Below are 18,180 nucleotides of genomic sequence, written 5' to 3' on the forward strand. Positions count from 1 at the left end.
CCGGAACATAGTACTAGAAGAGACCTCCTGAGTCATCCAGTCTAGTCTCCAGCTTTTTGAAGGCAATCCCATGGTATCATCCTGTTCATAAACTTATCAGGCTAAATTACTTGGGTTGTTTGTCCCGCAGTATTCTTCCTGGAAGACTGTTCCAGAACCTCACTCTCTGATGGTTAGAAAACTTCTACTTTCCAGCCTAAATATAGTCACAAGATAGTTTATACCCATTTGTTCTTGTGCCAACATTGCCTGTTAGCTTAAATAGCTCTTATCTCTCCACTGTATTTACCCCCTATATATTTATAATGGGCAATGATATCTCCTCATAATGCCTTCTTTTTTCTAGGCTAAACAAGCCAAGCTCTTTTAGTCACTTAACAAAAACTAGTGTATTGGCTATTGGCTGAATAGAGTAAAAGCCTCTTATCTAACAGTGAGCAGAATTAGAATATACAATAGAATAATAGAATATTAGGGTTGGAAGAGACCTCAGGACGTCATCTAGTCCAATCCCCTGCTCAAAGCAGGACCAACCCCAACTAAATCATTCCAGCCAAGGCTTTGTCCAGCCGGGCCTTAAAAATCTTTAAGGATGGAGATTCCACCACTTATTAAAGACCAACTTTCACTTTCTGCAGACTAAATAAGCCCAGTTCCCTCAGCCTCTCCTCATGAGTCATGTGTCCCAGCCCCCTAATCATTTTCATTGCCCTCCGCAGAACTTGCTTCAATTTGCTCACATCCTTTCTGTAGTGGGGAGTCCAAAACTGGATGCAATACTCCAGATGTGGCTTCACCAGTGCCGAAGAGACGGGAATAATCACGTCCCTCAATCTGCTGGCAATACCCCTACTAATACAGCCCAATATGCCATTGGCCTTCTTGGCAACAAGAGCACACTGTTGACTCATATCCAGCTTCTCATCCACTGTAATCCCCAGATCCTTTTCTGAAAAACTGCTGCATAGCCAGTCAGTCCCCAGCCTGTAGCAGTACATGGGATTCTTCCATCCTAAGTGTAGGACTCTGTACTTGTCCTTGTTGAACCTCATCAGATTTCTTTTGGCCCAATCCTCCAATTTATCTAGGTCACTTTGGACCCTATCCCTACCCTCCAACATATCTACCTCTTCTCCCAGCTTAGCGTCATCCATGAACTTGCTGAGGGTGCAATCCATCCCGTCATCCAGATCATTAATAAAGATGTTGAACAAAACTGGTCCCAAGACCAACTCTTGGAGCACTCCGCTTGATACCGGCTGCCAACTAGACATCAAGCCATTAATCGCTACCCATTGAGCCCGCGATCTAGACAGCTTTGTATCCACCTTATAGTCCAGTTATCCAATCAATATTTCTTTAACATGCTGGCAAGAATACTTCAGGAGATCATATTAAAAGCTTAGCTAAAGTCAAGGTATATCATGTACACTGCTTTCCCCATATCCACAGAGCCAGTTGTCTCATCATAAAAGGCAATCAAGTTGGTCATTCATGACTTGCCCTTGGTTAATCTATGATAACTGTTCCTGATCACCTTCCTCTCCTCCAAGTGCTTCAAAATGGATTCCTTGAGGACATGCTCCTTGATTTTTCCAGAAACTGAGATGAGGCTGACTGGTCTGTAGTTCCCAGGATTTTCCTTCTTACTGTTTTTAAATATGGGAACTGTTTGCCTTTTTTCCAATCATCCGGGACCTCCCCCTATCGCCATGAGTTTTCAAACATAATAGCCAATGGCTCTCCAATCACATCAACTAACTCCCTCAGCATCCTTGGATGCATTGCATCCAGCCCCATGGACTTGTGCATGTCCAGCTTTTCTAAATAGTCCTTAACCTATTCTTTCACCACTGTGGGCTGCTCATCTCCTCCCCATACTGTGGTGCCCAGGATGGCAGTTGGGAGCTGACCTTGTCTGTGGAGACCGAGGCAAAGAAAGCATTGAGTACTTCAGCTTTTTCCACATTATCTGTCACGAGGTTGCCTTCCCCACTCAGTAAGGGTCCCACACTTTCCCTGACCATCTTCTTGTTGTTAACATACCTGTAGAAACTCTTCCAGTTACCCTTCACATCCCTTACTAGCTGCAACTCCAGTTGTGCTTTGGTCTTCCAGATTACACCCCTGCATGCTCTAGCAATATTTTTATACTCCTCCCTAGTCATCTGTCCAAGTTTCCACTTCTAAGCTTCCTTTTTCTCTTCAAGCTCATTGAAAATTTCTCAGTTAAGCCAATCTGGTCGCCTGCCATATTTGTTATTCTTTCTGCACATCCACATTGTTTGTTCCTGTGCCTTCAATAAGGTTTCTTTAAAATACAGCCAGCTCTCCTAGACTCCTTTTCCCCACATATTAGACTTCTAGGGGATCCGGCCCATCAGTTCCTTGAGGGAGTCAGTCTGCTTTTCTGAAGTCCAGGGTCCGTATTCTGCTACTTTCCTTTCTTTCTTTTGTCAGTTTCCTGAACCCGATCATCTCATGGTCACTGCTGCCCAGGTTGCCACCCACTGCTACCTTTCCTACCAATTCTTCCCTGTTTGTGATCAGCAGGTCAAGAGGAGCATGACCCCTAGCTGGTTCCTCCAGCACTTGCACCAGGAAGTTGTCCCTAACACTCTCCAAAAACTTCCTGGATTGTCTGTGCATTGCTGTATTGCTCTCCAAGCAGATGTCAGGGTGATTGAAATCCCCGAGAACAGGGCCTGTGATTTGGAAACTTCTGTTAGTTGTCTGAAGAAAGCCTTATCTACCTCATTCTCCTGGTGCAGTGGTCTATAGCACACACCCACCGCGACATCACCCTTGTTGCTCTCGCCTCTAAACTTAACTCAAAGACTCTCAACAGGATTTTTTCCAGTTTCTTGCTGGAGCTCTGAGCAATCATACTGCTCTCTTACATATAGTGCAACTTCTCCACCTTTTCTCCCCTGCCTGTTCTTCCTGAACTGTTTATACCCATCCATGACAGTGCTCCAGTCATGTGAGTTACCCCACCAAGTCTTTTATTCTAATCACATCATAGTTCCTTGACTGTGCCAGGACTTCCAATTCTTTCTGCTTGTTTCCCAGGCTCCTTGCTTTTGTGTACAGGCACCTAAGATAACTAGCCGATTGCCCTTCTTTCTCCATATGAATCAGGAGGCCTTCCCTGTTGCACCCTCCTCCCTGTGTTTCCTCCTGGTATCCCACTTCCCCACTTACCTCAGGGCTTAGGTCTCCATCCCCTGGCAAACCTCATTTAAAGCCTTCCTGACTAGGTTAGCAAGCCTGCCTGTGAAGATGCTCTTCCCTCTCTTCGTTAGATGGATCCCATCTCTTCCTAGCAATCCTTCTTCCTGGAACAACATTCCATGGTCGAAGAATCCAAAGCCCTCTCTCCAACACCACCTGTATAACCATGCATTTACTTCCACAATTCGATGGTCCCTACCTGGGCCTTTTCCTTCAACAAGGAGGATGGATGAGAACATGATTTGTGCCTCAAACTCCTTTATCCTTCTTCCTAGCGCTACACAACCTGCAGTGACCCATTGAAGGTCATTCTTGGCAGTATCATTGGTGCCCACATGGAGAAGTAGGAAGGGGTAGCAGTCCAAGGTCTTGATCAGTCTTGGCAGACACTCCGTCACATCCTGAATTCTAGCTCCAGTCAAGCTGCACACTTCTCAAGTCTCCCAGTCTGCTCAGCAGACAGATGACTCCATCCCCCTTAGGAGGGAGTCCCCGACCACCACCACCTCTCTCCTCCTCTTGAGATTGGTGGTTATGGAACCCCTCTCCCCCATCCCAAGGACAATGCATCCCATGCCTTCCGGTCAATGGGATCTTCTTCTGATCCCTTCCCTCAGATGACTCTTCCAAACCATTCTCCACCATAGTACCTGTGCAGAGAACCTGAAAACAGTTTCTTGCCTCTATCTACATAGGGGGTACATGGGTTCTTCTCTTTCTTCTTTTGGAGGTCACACACTGACAGTTTTCTTCCCAGTTCTGCAGTGCCCTCTCTGATTCTTCAGCATGCTGTGTCTGCCGTACCAAACGCTGACTTCTATCCAGTAAGTCTTCGTTTTCTCTGATGCAACGCAGGGTTGATACTTGGGTATCTAGTCCCTTAACCTTCTCTTCCAATATAGAGACCAGCTTGCACTTTGTACAGACAAAGTCGCTTCTATCCTCTCGGAGAAAGACAAACATGGCACATCCTGTGCAGGTCACAACGGGGATCGCTCACTCTCCATATTGTCTTCCTTCTAAGAGCCTCTTCACATGTTGTATTTACTGCTCACACAAGCCTGGAAGGCAAAAAAAACTCTGTGGGAACTCCTCCCAGGCAAACTTCCTCTGTTTTGCTTCTCTCCCTCTGTTCACAGCTCACTCAGTTTGCAACTGGCTGCTTTTTTAAAAAAAAAATTAAGGTTGCTGGCTCGAAGCTGTTGCCCTGGCTCAAAGCCTTTTTTCTAATCAACCACTCAAGGCCCACCTGGAACAAAGCACTCCCAATTCACACTTTTCAAACAAACACACAGTCAAAGAGTCCCTGCAACTAGCGTGAATCAAACATATTGTCATAGCAAGCAGCACACTCCGATATTCACCCCACCAGCTCACAACACAGCCCCCCAATGCAGCACTCACCGTAGCTCCTTTCGGACAGTTCCCAGGCAAACTCCTGCAGTTTTTCTCCTCTGGAGCTTGAATCGATCTTTTAAGTATCCTGGGCTGAGGCCATGGAGCACTTTGAAGAGGAGGAACGAGACCTTGAACCAGATTCAAACTTCTATGGGAAGGCAGTGTAGTGCGTGGAGGCCAGAGTGCTCAGAGTAGCCTGTTTGGCTGAGCAGAGCTGGAGTTCCCTATGTGCTGAAGGCTTCACCCAGATATTTTGCATTGCTGTAGTCCAGACAGGAGGTGACTAAGGTGTGGCTAACTGAGACCAGGATAGGATGCAGTCTACTAGCCAGCTGGAGACGGTAGATTATTTTATCTCCTAATTTGGCACTGGTACAACTACAGCTGGAACGCTGTGTCCAGTTCTGGTGCCCACAATTCAAGAAGGATGTTGATAAATTGAAGAGGTTTCAGAGAAGAGCCTTGAGAATGACTAAAGGATTAGAAAACATGCTTCATAGTGATAGACTCCAGGGAGCTCAAGTTAAATAGATTGAGAAGGTTAAGGGGTGACTTGATTAGTCTAGAAGTACCCACATGAGGGACAAAAATTTAATAATGAGCTCTTCAATCCAGCATAGAAAAGCATAACACAATCTATTGGCTGGAAGCTGGAGCTGGATAAATTCATACTGGAAATAAGGCACACATTTTCATCTGAGAGAGTAATTAAATATTGGAACAATTTACCAAGGGTTGTGGTGGATTCTCCATTACTGATGATTTTTAAATCAAGATTAGACATTCTTCAGAAAGATCTGCTCTAGGAATTATTTTGAGGAAGTGCTATGCTCTGCATTCTACAAGAGGTCAGATGCCAATGGTCTCTTCTGGACTTGGACTCTATTAAAGTGTTATTTCTGGATGCTTTTATGTGAGCATTTAGTGTCACTGATTAATCCAAGAGCACACCTAGACTACAGACTGAATTGGCCAAGAGTGGGTGTGTGTCTCCAACCAAAGAAGACTGAACTGTGGCTGCAAGCTCTTCAAAATACTTTCCTCTGCTCACCAACATCTGTTTTGCTTGAGTTCAGGCACAGCCAACTATTCTACATCCATGAACTGATATTATTCGAGGACTAGACCAAATTGGTGGTAGTGGTGAGACTGTGTATGGCGAAGGGTAGGTCGAGCTGTCTATCATCAGCATATTGGTAGCACTTATGTCCAAATCATCTCACTAGTTCACCTTGTGGTGATGTAGATGTAGATGTCAAAAGGACCAAAGAAAGAATTGATCCTTGTGGAACCCCACAAGTGAGGAGACTAGTGATGGGGGTGTAGTTTCCCATCCCTTCCCATGTGAGTATATTGCTCCAGGAAGAGCCCTTTAGGCTTGAAAAGGGGTCATATCACCTATCACCTTTGTGGGAATTTTCTCTATGTTGAAATCCAATTCCTAATGACCTTCCTCCTTTCAATGTAAACTCCTGCCTATTTTCGGATCCTCATGCTCCTGCTTCTGTATGGGAAGGGACTGTGGTAGGGTGTTGTGTGTTAGGCCCTACACCTTTCATGCTTTCTTTTCCCCACTTGGTCTGCAACTGTTCAAGAACGTTAACCTTCCAGACACAAGCTCATCTCTCCTTCCTGGCTTGTGGGAGGCAGGGAGAGGAGAGAGGTTGGCAAGGCACACTGATAGTGGTTCTCTCAGTGGGGTTTATTAATCTTGGATTTCTGTCTTGCTGCCACAGTGCCGATCTCTGTGGGTAATTACTGGAGCAGGATTATTTTAGATGACCTTTTAAACATTTCCCAAAGACACTTGGAGCTTAGGCTGGGCTCTCCTTCATTTCCTGTCATACACATTTAAATAAATAAAGACCTATTCCCGCAGCCAAAGCCATTCAGGTCAGCACCCTAAACCCAGCTAGTCTTTATTCTCTGCCTTCAACTCCTCAGGGCTGGGGGACGGAGTAGGGCCACTCTTTTAGCAGTGCTGCACCATCTACTGGATCTGGATCTCTCCCTTTATACCTCCTCTTGAGCCAGTTTTCCCTCTTCAGTTTGCACATGAACATGTCTTGTTCATTTATCCCAGACTGTCTCTGAGATGCATGTTGTAACACAGGGTAGCGAAAGGAAGAACACTATAATATATATAACTTGACAACAGCCAGGCAGCTGAGCCCACGGCCCATTAAGCTGGCTAATATTGTCTCATTGTTTACTTGTTCACCCCGATCTGTCTTTGGGACAGGCACTGACTTTTTTTGTTTTGTGTTTGTTCACCACCTAGAGCAGTGGAGTCCTGATCAATGATCAGGACTCCTGCTTGCTACCACAAGAACCATACCATAAGCTAATACAAATTAATATAGACATCAATGATGAGCAAGCCAAGAAGGATTGGCAGATGCAGGATCATTTGCATAAACCTCTCAGTATTTGTCACACCTGGTGAAGCACCCTCAGTACCAGCCAAATATGCCCTACGAAGCAAAACTTTGGCTCCCGCTCTCCTGAATAAGCAGCCATCATTGCCATTCACCATCGTTAGGTTAAACTGGTTCTTGGGGAGATGTTGCCACTGACTGAATTTCCCAGCTGAGCGTATTCTAGTTAACCAAAGCCTGCTGTATTGACAACATAAATTGGAAGGACATGAGCCTTGTTCTAGGAAATGGTTGAGCAGGTGGAATCCTCCCTTCGAGCCTGTGTGGTTCACTAAACTTTTGGTAAAATGAGTGAATCATGCGAGCGCTAAACCATTCCTTGTCCAAACTTCCCTCTTTGCCAGCTGCCTGTAGATCAGTATCTCTTACTGTTTTTTTAATTTCCTGGGAATTTTACTAACATCAGAGCTGATTTAAAACCCCTTCACACTTGTTTCTACTGGTGAATTCACTCTGTCTTAATACTGCAGCTACGAATACCTAAACTAGGATTTGAGCAAAATATACCATGACATTCATACCACGTCAGCCTCACTTTTCCACACAAGGATAAAGATAAAGCATAAAGACAGATCTATGGTTTGATCCAATTCCCATTGAAGACTTTCAGCTGATGTTAATGGCACTTAGTTTGGCCTTCTAAAGCAGTGGTTCTCAACCAGGGGTACACATACCCCTGGGAGTACACAGAGGTCTTCTATGGGGGACATCAATTCTTCTAGATATTAGCCTAGTTTTACAACAGGCTACATAAAATGCACTAGTGAAGTCAGTACAAATAAAATTTCATAGAGGCAATGACTTGTTTATATTGCTTTTTATACTATACACTGAACTGTATGTACAATATTTATATTCCAATTGAATTATTTTATAATTGAATGGTAAAAATGAGAACCTACACAATTTTTCAGTACTAGTGTGGAGGTGATACTTTTGTATCATGTCTGATTTTGTAAGCAAGAAGTTTTTAAGTGAGGTGAAACTTGAGGGGTATGCAAGACAAATCAGACTCCAGAAAGGGGTACAGTAGTCTGGATAGGGTAAGAGCCACTGTTCTAAAGAGTCAATAGGCACACACAGTAACAGAACCACAAAGAAGTGAACCAGGAATTTCAATGAGGACATAAGAACGGCCATACTGGGTCAGACCAATGGTCCATCTAGCCCAGTATCCTGTCTACCAACAGTGGTCAATCCCAGGTGCCCCAGAGGGAGTGAACCTAACAGGTAATGATCAAGTGATCCATCTCCACCCTCTGACAAACAGAAGCTAGGAACACCATTCCTTACCCATCCTGGCTAATAGCCATTAACGGACTTAACCTCCATGAATGTATCTAGTTCTCTTTTAAACCATGTTCTAGTCCCAGCCTTCACAACCTCCTCAGGCATGGAGTTCCACAAGTTGACTGTGCACTGTGTGAAGAAGAACTTGCTTTTATTAGTTTTAAACCTGCTGCCAATTAATTTCATTTGGTGGCCCCTAGTTCTTATATTATGGGAAAAAGTAAATAACTTTTCCTAATAAACTTTCTCCACAACACTCATGATTTTATATACCTCTATCATATCCCCCCTTAGTCTCCTCTTTTCCAAGCTGAAAAGTCCTAGCCTCTTTAATCTCACCTCATATGGGACCCGTTCCAATCCCCTAATCATTTCAGTTGCCCTTCTCTGAACCTTTTCTAGTGCTGGAATATCTTTTTTGAGATGAGGAGACCACATCTGTACACAGTATTCGAGAAGTGGGCGTACCATGGATTTATATAAGGGCAATAAGATATTCTCTGTCCTCTTTTTAATGGTTCCTAACATCCGGTTTGCTTTTCTGACCGCCTCTGCACACGGTGTGGACATCTTCAGAGAACTGTCCACGATGACTCCATCTTTGTCTACCACCACCCCTTTTTAGTTTATTACTATAACTTGTGTCATATCAGCTTGTAAATGACGGGAAGTGATGTACTGGAGCAGGCATCTGACTGGGGCTCAGGAGATCTGAGCGTTAATCCTAGTTCTGCCACTGACCTATTGTGGGACCTTGGGCAAGTCACTTTGCATCTGTTTCCCTTCACACTATTTGTCTTGTCTGTTTAGATGATTAGCTCTTTGAGGACTCTATCTCACTATGGTGCAATGCCTACCTCAGTGGTTCTCAAACTTTTGTATTGGTGTCCCCTTTCACACAGCAAGCCTCATCAATTAAAAACATGTTTTTATCTATTTAACACCATTATAAATGCTGGATGAAAAGCGGGGTTTGGGATAGAGGCTGACAGCTCGCGATCCCCATGTAATAACCAGGGCCGGCTCCAGGCACCAGTGCAGGAAGCAGGAAGAGGCGTTCCTGGCCCAAGGGATTCCCTGTCTGCCATCTGTTTTCCTACATTCCCTTATAATTTGTGGTCATTAATTATTAAACTAGCAAAGATTGAGAACAGGGGATGTGCCAAAGTTTACTTTTATAATCAAACACTCCATGGTCAACCTCCTCTTTGTTTGAGCTGTGGACAATTTGATCTCTGAACTAGAACCATTTGTTCTCTCCTGTCTATTCGAGAAGGGCCTGATCCAAAGCATACTGAAGTCAAAGGGATCAGGTCCTAAAACATCTTCTTAAGAACATAAGCATGGCTGTACTGGGGCAGACCAATGATCCATTTAGCCCGGTATCCTGTTTTCCAATAGGAGCTGGTACCAGATGCTTCAGAGTCATGAACACAACATGGCAATTATCAAGTAATCCATCCCCAGTCGTCCAGTCAGAGCTTCTGGCAATCAGAGACCTAGGGACACCCAGAAGATAGGGTTGCATCCCTGACCATCTTGGTTAACCAAGAGACACCTATTCTCCATGAACTTCTCTAATTCTTTTTGGAACCCAGTTATACTTTTGGCTTTCACAATATCCCCTGGCAATGAGTTGACAGGTTGACTGAGTGATGTGTGAAGAAAAAATTCATTTTGTTTGTTGTAAACCTGCTACCTATTAACGTCATTGGGTGCCTCCTAGTTCTTCTATTATATGAAAGGGTAAATAACACTTCTTCCCTATTCATTTTCTCCACACCACGCATTATTTTATAAAACTTTATCATTTCCCCTCTTAGTCATCTGGTTTCTAAACTGAACGGTCCCAGTCTTTTTAATTTCTTCTTATATGGAAGGTGGTCCATAGCCCTTGACTAATAGTTCTGAAAGTATTTACTAGAATTCATCTCACTCTCCTGTCCTTTGTGGCTTGTGTTAAGGTTCTCCCATTCAGCTTTCTCAGCCAGTGGAATTGTCTGGATTTAAAAGGCTAATTGTGCCCTGTATTGAGAACCTAGATTTATTTATCTTGTGCTAGTATTAAGAAGACAACTACCATACAAAGTTGTGTCAGTGCCTGGGTGCTCTTTGGGGTTCCTTGTTTCCCCACCGCACTGATCATTATATGCTGAGAAATGGGTGTATGCCCAATAAGACAAAACAGCATTTATTTCCTTCCTTGCCATTCCCGTCCAATAAAAACAATCCTTGAACTTTAACTGATTTTTTTAATTACATTATTGATGTTTGTGAAATCCACATTTTCATTCCATAGCAAAGCAGCAGTAGAAAGTACTAATCTCTAAATCACAATAGTTTTCAGGGCACTGAAAAACCGTTGTCAAAATGTGGGATTCACTGACTGCTAGAACACCTGTCCTGGATTATGGTAATTCTCTGCTTGCTATGCCAATACAAGCTGTGATCAACACAACACTAAACTAGGAATTGGGCAGTATGCAGATGCCATCTTCAGAAGGTTCCATAGCTTCTCAGTCTAGAAGGCCTCCTACAAACTTCCGATCCAGAACTCAAGATTTTATTAATGTGTCCTCTTCCAAACCCTACACAACAGATAGTATATCCAAGTTCTTCCTAGGGATAAGGACTGTCTAGTCACCCCACCACTGACCTAGGACTTGGGAAGTCAAGATCAGTTCTTACCTCTGCCATAAACTCTGTCATTGTAGGCAAACCCTCACTTTCTAATTCTCTGCAGGCTGTACCTTTTTCTCCCACCGTCTGTTTACACTGTAAGTTTTCTGGGCAGGGCATGTGTATCTTACCGCTGTGTGTACAGTGTCTATCACATTAGGGCTTCTTGATGCCACTAAACATAAGAGTAATAATTAACTGAGTTCTAGTTGATCCAACCGAGCTGTTTTTCCTGCCAATGCAGAGATGATATTGTCTTCTCGGAAATAGTTTCCATGAGTCATCTAGAAGGAGCGCTTGTGCCTGATTGACTCATTAGCTTTTGAGATCCTCAATGGCTGAAATTAGAAAGATGGAGTCAGATAATGCCTTTCAGGACATGTCCATTCTGATTTTCTCCTGATAGATAGTCATGCACAGGAACCCTCTGGAGTTCAGCCCAGCTGCATGTATTCTCCCAGCAGGTGTGCTGATGCTGTTATTGCTACAATTGATACCTGGCTGGCATTTTCACCAGCTTTTAGTGCCACTGTTGTACAGACTGTCTGATCCCAAATGTCTTTAAAAGAAAAGGTATGTTAGAATAGGGACAGCGTGGACATCTAATGAGGTGAGAGCCACAGGAAAACAAAATTGTTAAAAAGTTAGCCATTTACACAGTGCAATCGTTAGACTTCTAACAGGATATAGGTAAACACAGACAAATACACTTAGTATCTATTCTTTTAGTCTTATCAATACAAAGTAAATGAGTTGAGGATTGCTAGCCTAATTAACATGTGTTTGATACCCAGGCATAAGTGGATTGTCTTGATTACCATTGTAATACCTCTTGTTATGGGTCATACACAGGTTGGCTGGTCTGCCAGTGTCACAAGTAGCTCCATGGAGAACAAATATTTGATCATGGGCTCTTCAATCTAGCTGAGAAAAGCAGATTCAATGGATGGAAGTTAAAGCCAGACAAATTCAGATTGGAAGTAAGGTGTACATTTTTAACAGTGAGGGTAATTAACCACTGGAAATGTCACCTTTCTGTCCTGTGGAGGCAGCAGCAACAAGGGCCCAAGTTCAATATCTGGGGGCTCCTCTTAATGTTACAAAACAGAACCAGCTTGAGCCCCTACCCAGTAATCTGGGAAAATTAAACACAAGCATTGGGTGCCTCTCAGAGGCAATACTTCCCCTCTCAAAAGCACAGCCTATGAATAGCAAAGAAAAGTTTTAATAAGAAGGAACCTAGTATTAATTTGGGAAAAACACCACAACCACAATTCAGAAGCATATCGCCATGAGCAAAAACCCAGCGTACATTCAGCAGCGTCCATTGCCTCAGTTTCTCACCGTGCCGCGTGAAAGTCTGATCACCAAATGTTCCTTTAACTTGCCACTGCACCCCACTCGCAGTTGCTGTCCTTGGCCAGTGAAGATCCAGCGTTCACAAGGGCATTCACAGAGTTCCCAGGGGTGGGGCAGAAGACTTCAAGCAGTGCCTCAGTGCTGCACTGGCTCACAGCTGCTGCCATTCATTCTGCCTCACTACAGGCTGCCACTGCCACCACTCTCTGCTACTGCTGTTTCTCTGCTGCAGCCTCACACTCTGAGGTTTCACCGCTAATGCAGCTCTCGGTGATTTCAGCAGACTGTGGGAAACAGGGCCAGCTCCAGGTTTTCTGCTGCCCCAACCAGCAAAAAAAAAGAAATGAAAAAGAAAAGAGCAGTGGCACTTCGGCGGCAGCTCAATCATGCTGCTTCTTCGGCGGCAATTCAGCGGCAGCTGAAAGAGGAAGAGAGGGACTGAGGGACCCGCCACCGAATTCCCACCAAAGACCTGGACGTGTCGCCCCAATACAGGAGCACCTGCTTCCCACACTGGTGCCTGGAGCCAGCCCTGGTGGGGAACCTCACTGATAGTGCAGGCTGTGCAGTCTCTTTCACTGCAACACTCTCCCACAGCGGGTATAAGGCTTAGCACCTGGTTATCAGTGATTTCAGCTCTAGAGATCACTGAACAAAACTAGGACTCTCAAATGAGCCTTATCAGCTCTATCTTTAACCAATGGATAGAGAAGGATCCAGTGATGTCTAGGGATTCTCAGGCAGAAGCCAAACCAGCTTGCAGGAAGGTCACCCTTCCCTGGGATTTGGCAAGCCTACTCTCTGCTTAGCAAACAAGGTATCAATCAGGGTAGGCTACATACAATTCTGTTGCCCTTTACTCATTCAGTAAGGATAACAACGTTTCATTAAACCTGCACTCAATACTAAAGTGTTTTGTAGCCCAGCAGCAGCCAAAATTGATGACTTTGGCAAAGTGGTTCTATCATGCTGCGCACGTAGGTAGAGTGGGTGTGTTTGTGCAAATACGGTCTGTTCCTGAAATCTTTCCCCCTCAGTGATTACTAGATGTCAGGGGAGAGCTCATTCAGATCCTGCTTCTTGAACAATTTACTAAGGGTTGTGGGGAATTCTCCATCACTGGCAATTTTTAAATGAGGATAGGATGTTTTTCTAAAACTTCTGCTCTAGGAATTATTTTAGGGAAGTTCTCTGGCCTGTGTTATCCAAGAGGTCAGACTAGATGATCACAATGGTCCCTCTGGCCTTGGAATCTGTGCATCTATAACACGGTCTGCTAAATCAATTACCAGTGTAACTTCAGTTGGATTACCCCAGGGATATCTGGCCCAGTGTGTTTGTATATGGCTAGAGTCTTCTTTTTATAACTTTGGGTTTTTTACACTTTTTTTTTTTGGCTTTAGAAAAGTGATTATAATGAATTAATCTGCAGTCACACTGAAGGACAAAAGCTAATGGAGATTTTAGTGGAAACGCCAGGAGCAGTGTTGGGTGCCGTACATGCTAACTAACAGCAGCCATTGGACACATCACTCTGTGACTTGGCATTAACACAGGGAGAACTGACAGGTTAAATTAAGCGAGCAGAGGATTCCTACAGAGGAAAACAGAAACACATTGGCTATTTAAAAGAGGGAAAAAGCTCCTCTAGTGACTTAAGGCATTGAAGTGGGAATGAGGAGGTGTGAATATAAGTCTCACTCCTACCAGATGTCTTCTGCAGCCTCAGTATCACATTCATAGAATAGAATATCAGGCTTGGAAGGGACCTCAGCAGGTCATCTAGTCCAACCCCCTGCTCAAAGCAGGGCCAATCCCCAGACAGATTTTTGCCTCGATCCTTAAATGGCCCCCTCAAGGGTTGCGCTCACAACCCTGGGTTTAGCAGGCCAGTGCTCAAGCCACTGAGTTATCCTTCCCCTGCTCAGGGCCTCAGTTTTCCTATCAGTAAAAATAGATAATCATGGGACTATTCATACCTCCTCACACACCTATGAGGGAGGTTTTTCATTAGTATTTGAAAAGCACTTTTGAGATTTTGAAACAGAAGGCCTGACATCCCCTATTCTGTATCCACTGACTTCAATAGAGCAAGAGCCATAGAAATGCAAAACATTGTCATTGTTCTGAAATATCCGTAGCTTGGATTAGAAGCAGCTTGATGAACCAGAAACGAAGATTGGGTTGCGTTTATGGGTCATCATTAGCAGTAAGAATACCTGATAAACTTAGGGTCCTTTTAGATTTGTAAAATACAAACACGGTTAGTACAGCAACCTGCATGAAATTTGGAGGGTGAAGCACAGGTTGCGGGAGGGAAGAATTTAGAGGAGGTGCTGGGAAGTCAGCCTGTGGGCACATGGCTGGAATGCTAGTTACAGTTGCAACATCTCTGTAAATAGTTTTCTTAATAAAAAGCCAGTTTAGTTTTACAAGCATGTAATCCTTTATATCAGTTCCCAGCATGTGGTACAAGAAACAGATCCTCAGCAAGTCTAAATTAACATCACTCCATTGATTTCAACAGGACTAAAGAGAACAGAATCTGGTCCCAAGAGAGGCCAACAGAAACCATCTGAAGGATTCTAGTGGAGTCTACTGGGATATCCATTGACAATAGCCACGTATTGTTGGTATTATGAGCAGCAAGAGTAATATATGATGCCTTATCATGGCATTGCTTTTCAGACACCACTAGAGATGCAGGTAACTCCAGTATAACTTGCACCAGAGCAATATTTGACCCACATCATTTTTAATGGCTGTGACATTAAATGGAAAGGACAGAGATGAAGGGGGAAGATAGTAACAAAAGCAGTGAACTATTAATGCGGGACAGTTTTCACTTTGGGTCAGAGCCCTATTCACAGTGAGTATTGCCTGACTCCACGAGTGTCCCATTGAAATTGGTACCGCTACTTGCCAAATCAGAGTGAGAGGGACACTCTGTGACCAAAGAAAGCTTTGCCTCTTGTCAGCATGGCTGTGGCCAAGACAATCCGTTCAGTTCAGGCAGGGGTGTTAATGCTGCTCGGAGGACAGCGGGAGGCAGGGGGTGTAGTGGGGAGGAGGTACAGCCTGCAATTGTGGTTAACACTGACAGTTACCTTCAAACAGCTTCACTCCGTTGTTTCCTGTTGGCTGCTAAGTCATTTGATCAGCAGCTAGACCTTCCCCAACCTATTCTTGGCCAGCCTGCTCTGTGTCAGTACCACTCTGGTGGAAACTCTGAGTAACTCGAAAACATTCTCCTTTCCCTGTCCGTGTGTACATTTTCCATCGTCCAGCTCTTCAGACCGTGGGATGCAGTCTCATCCATACACAGGACAGGACCACTGAAATATTATTTTCATCAGCACTGCCTAGTACATAAGGGCTTACGCTGACTTGCACCTCCATGGCTGCATTAGCTTCAGTGAGCTTCCATCAGTCATAACTCAGCAGAGAATTTGGCCCTAATTCGCTAATATTTTAGCCAAGTTCTACTGAATATCTGCATATTTCTTTTGCAATGGAGGTAAAACCAAAAAGGAAACCCAGACATCTCTTTTCCCAGGGTGGCCTGATCAGAATTTTGACCCATCATAGGATAAGTGTAGAGTTAATTTTGCTCACTTCTAGAAGAAAGGACAGCAAAGTTACAGAATCCAGATTAAGGTGGTTAATTATAGCCTAGGTCTGTGCCACCTGTTTTCATGCTGTTTGTTTACGTGTGTTTGCATCTAATGTGTGTTACATTAAATATTCGCTATCTGAAATATCCTTATGTATTCATGAGGAAGTGAAGATGTTAAGGGAGCATGTAAAATATATACAAGACAGCTTTATTTTAGGTAGGGTCTATGTTGCAAACTGTATCTCCAAATGTCTTAGGGTCCAATCTAAAATCCATTAAAGTCAATGAAAGGACTCCAGTTGACTGCATTGGGCTTTGGATCAGGGACTTAAAGAGCTAGGAAAATCCATGGCAGTTTTTTCCCATGATGTTAACAGAACCAGGATCATTGTCCCTTTAAATAATGGCATGAAGGAAAAGATATGAAGAGTTGGAGGCAAGGAATCAAGGCAGAGAAGACCGGGGTTTCAGCGGAGACTTGAAATGAGTTGCACAGGCAGAAGCAAACAGGGAGGCTGTACTGGCAGCAGGAGCTGTGCGGAAAACAGCTGTCCCATCGACAGACTGCCCAAAAGGGCCGAGAGGAAGCTGGGTATTAGAAGAGTGGAGGGGACAAGGAGGGAGTAGAGGTTAGTAACAAAAGCTGGAGCAAGTTTAAGGACGATTCTGAACTGGATCCGGAAATGAGGGAGCCATGAGAGGTGGCGGAGGCTTGGAATAATCCATGCCTGTCACTGAGGAGGACGATATCATTTTTCCTCCATTGCCATGGGTTGCTGGTTCACTTTTTTCCCATCCTCTCCCAACAATGTAACCCCTCCACTGCTCCTCCTCTCCTGTCCTGTGCATTGTGCTTCTCTCCCTCTTTCTTCTTGTCTAATTTTCTCCCTTTCCCCCTTTTACTCCCACAAAACCTTCCCCTTCCTACCATTCCCCTCCCGACTTCCATTCCAGCAAGCGCTCACCCAGAAAACCCCCAAACTAAACATACAATTGGTTGTAGCCTACGTATCACTTTAGCTATGATACACAGACTCCGATGCCTATTCAGACATTGGCATTCCTCTTTTAACAACCACACCATTGAATAACCATTGTCCTTCTTTCATACTCTCTACTCTTTATATTAACTTATATCCATTTGATGTCTCATGTCTTTATTTAGATGGCAAGATCTGGGGAACTTTGAATGCTGTGAAGCAATGATGCCATTATTATTCCAAAGCCATAAGGCAAATCTCTGGGCCAGATTCTGATTCAGCATCTTTTCTGAAAGCCTGAAGCTGTATCACTGATTTTGGTGCAGACCAATACAGGTAAATGGGCCAGCCATGAGCTTCCCAAGTCCAAGAGTATTCAAGATCCAGGCTTCTATAGTATCTATCCATTAGAAAGGGTCAAATCTCCAAACTTCCCAAGAGACAGACATTTCAACATTCTGAAAACTAAAACAGAACTCATTCTGAATTGGAACAAAAGGTCAAACTTTTGAAATTTCCTGTGAAATGAAATTTCTGAAAGAAATTGTTTCAGGTCAATCATTTATATTTTGACATTTTCACACACACATGTATATATATTGTTTCTCTTTCTCTCTTTCTTTCTACAAAATATTTGATATGTATATTAACTTGATGAGTGATATCCTAATTGGTAATTGATTTGCTCAACTGGTGTTCTACTTGGTAATTAGTAGCTGGTATTGTAAATGATGTAATATATGATTTTTGAAACAAGGCATTTCAAAACATTACTGCTTTATGTCTATTATTTTCTACAGAATATTTTGTGAAAATCAGCATGCTCCTGTGAAACATTTTGATTCCAACAAATTGTCATTTTCAAATGGAAAAGTTTTCCGTTGGAAAATGTTCAGCCAGCTCTACTATTCATGTTATCTATCTCAGCATTGATATGATGCTCATCCCTGCATTGTGTGAGCTTCTTACAGAAACCCTAAAAACACACCAGTAGATCCTAATATCTTGGTTCTCTTCCATTCTAGGCCATATTCAAGGTTTTAGGTCTGGGGTTGGTAGTTTTCCCTACGTTAGACTCTATCCCACCTATAGCAGGAGCTGATGATTTCCAACACAGCCACACTTCAAGCTGGTTTATGTTACTTATTGGACAAGCTGAGTTCAGAAGCCCCTTTGCAAACTAATC

Source organism: Chelonoidis abingdonii, chromosome 5 (genome assembly GCF_003597395.2).
Source record: "Chelonoidis abingdonii isolate Lonesome George chromosome 5, CheloAbing_2.0, whole genome shotgun sequence".
NCBI lineage: Eukaryota > Metazoa > Chordata > Testudines > Testudinidae > Chelonoidis > Chelonoidis abingdonii.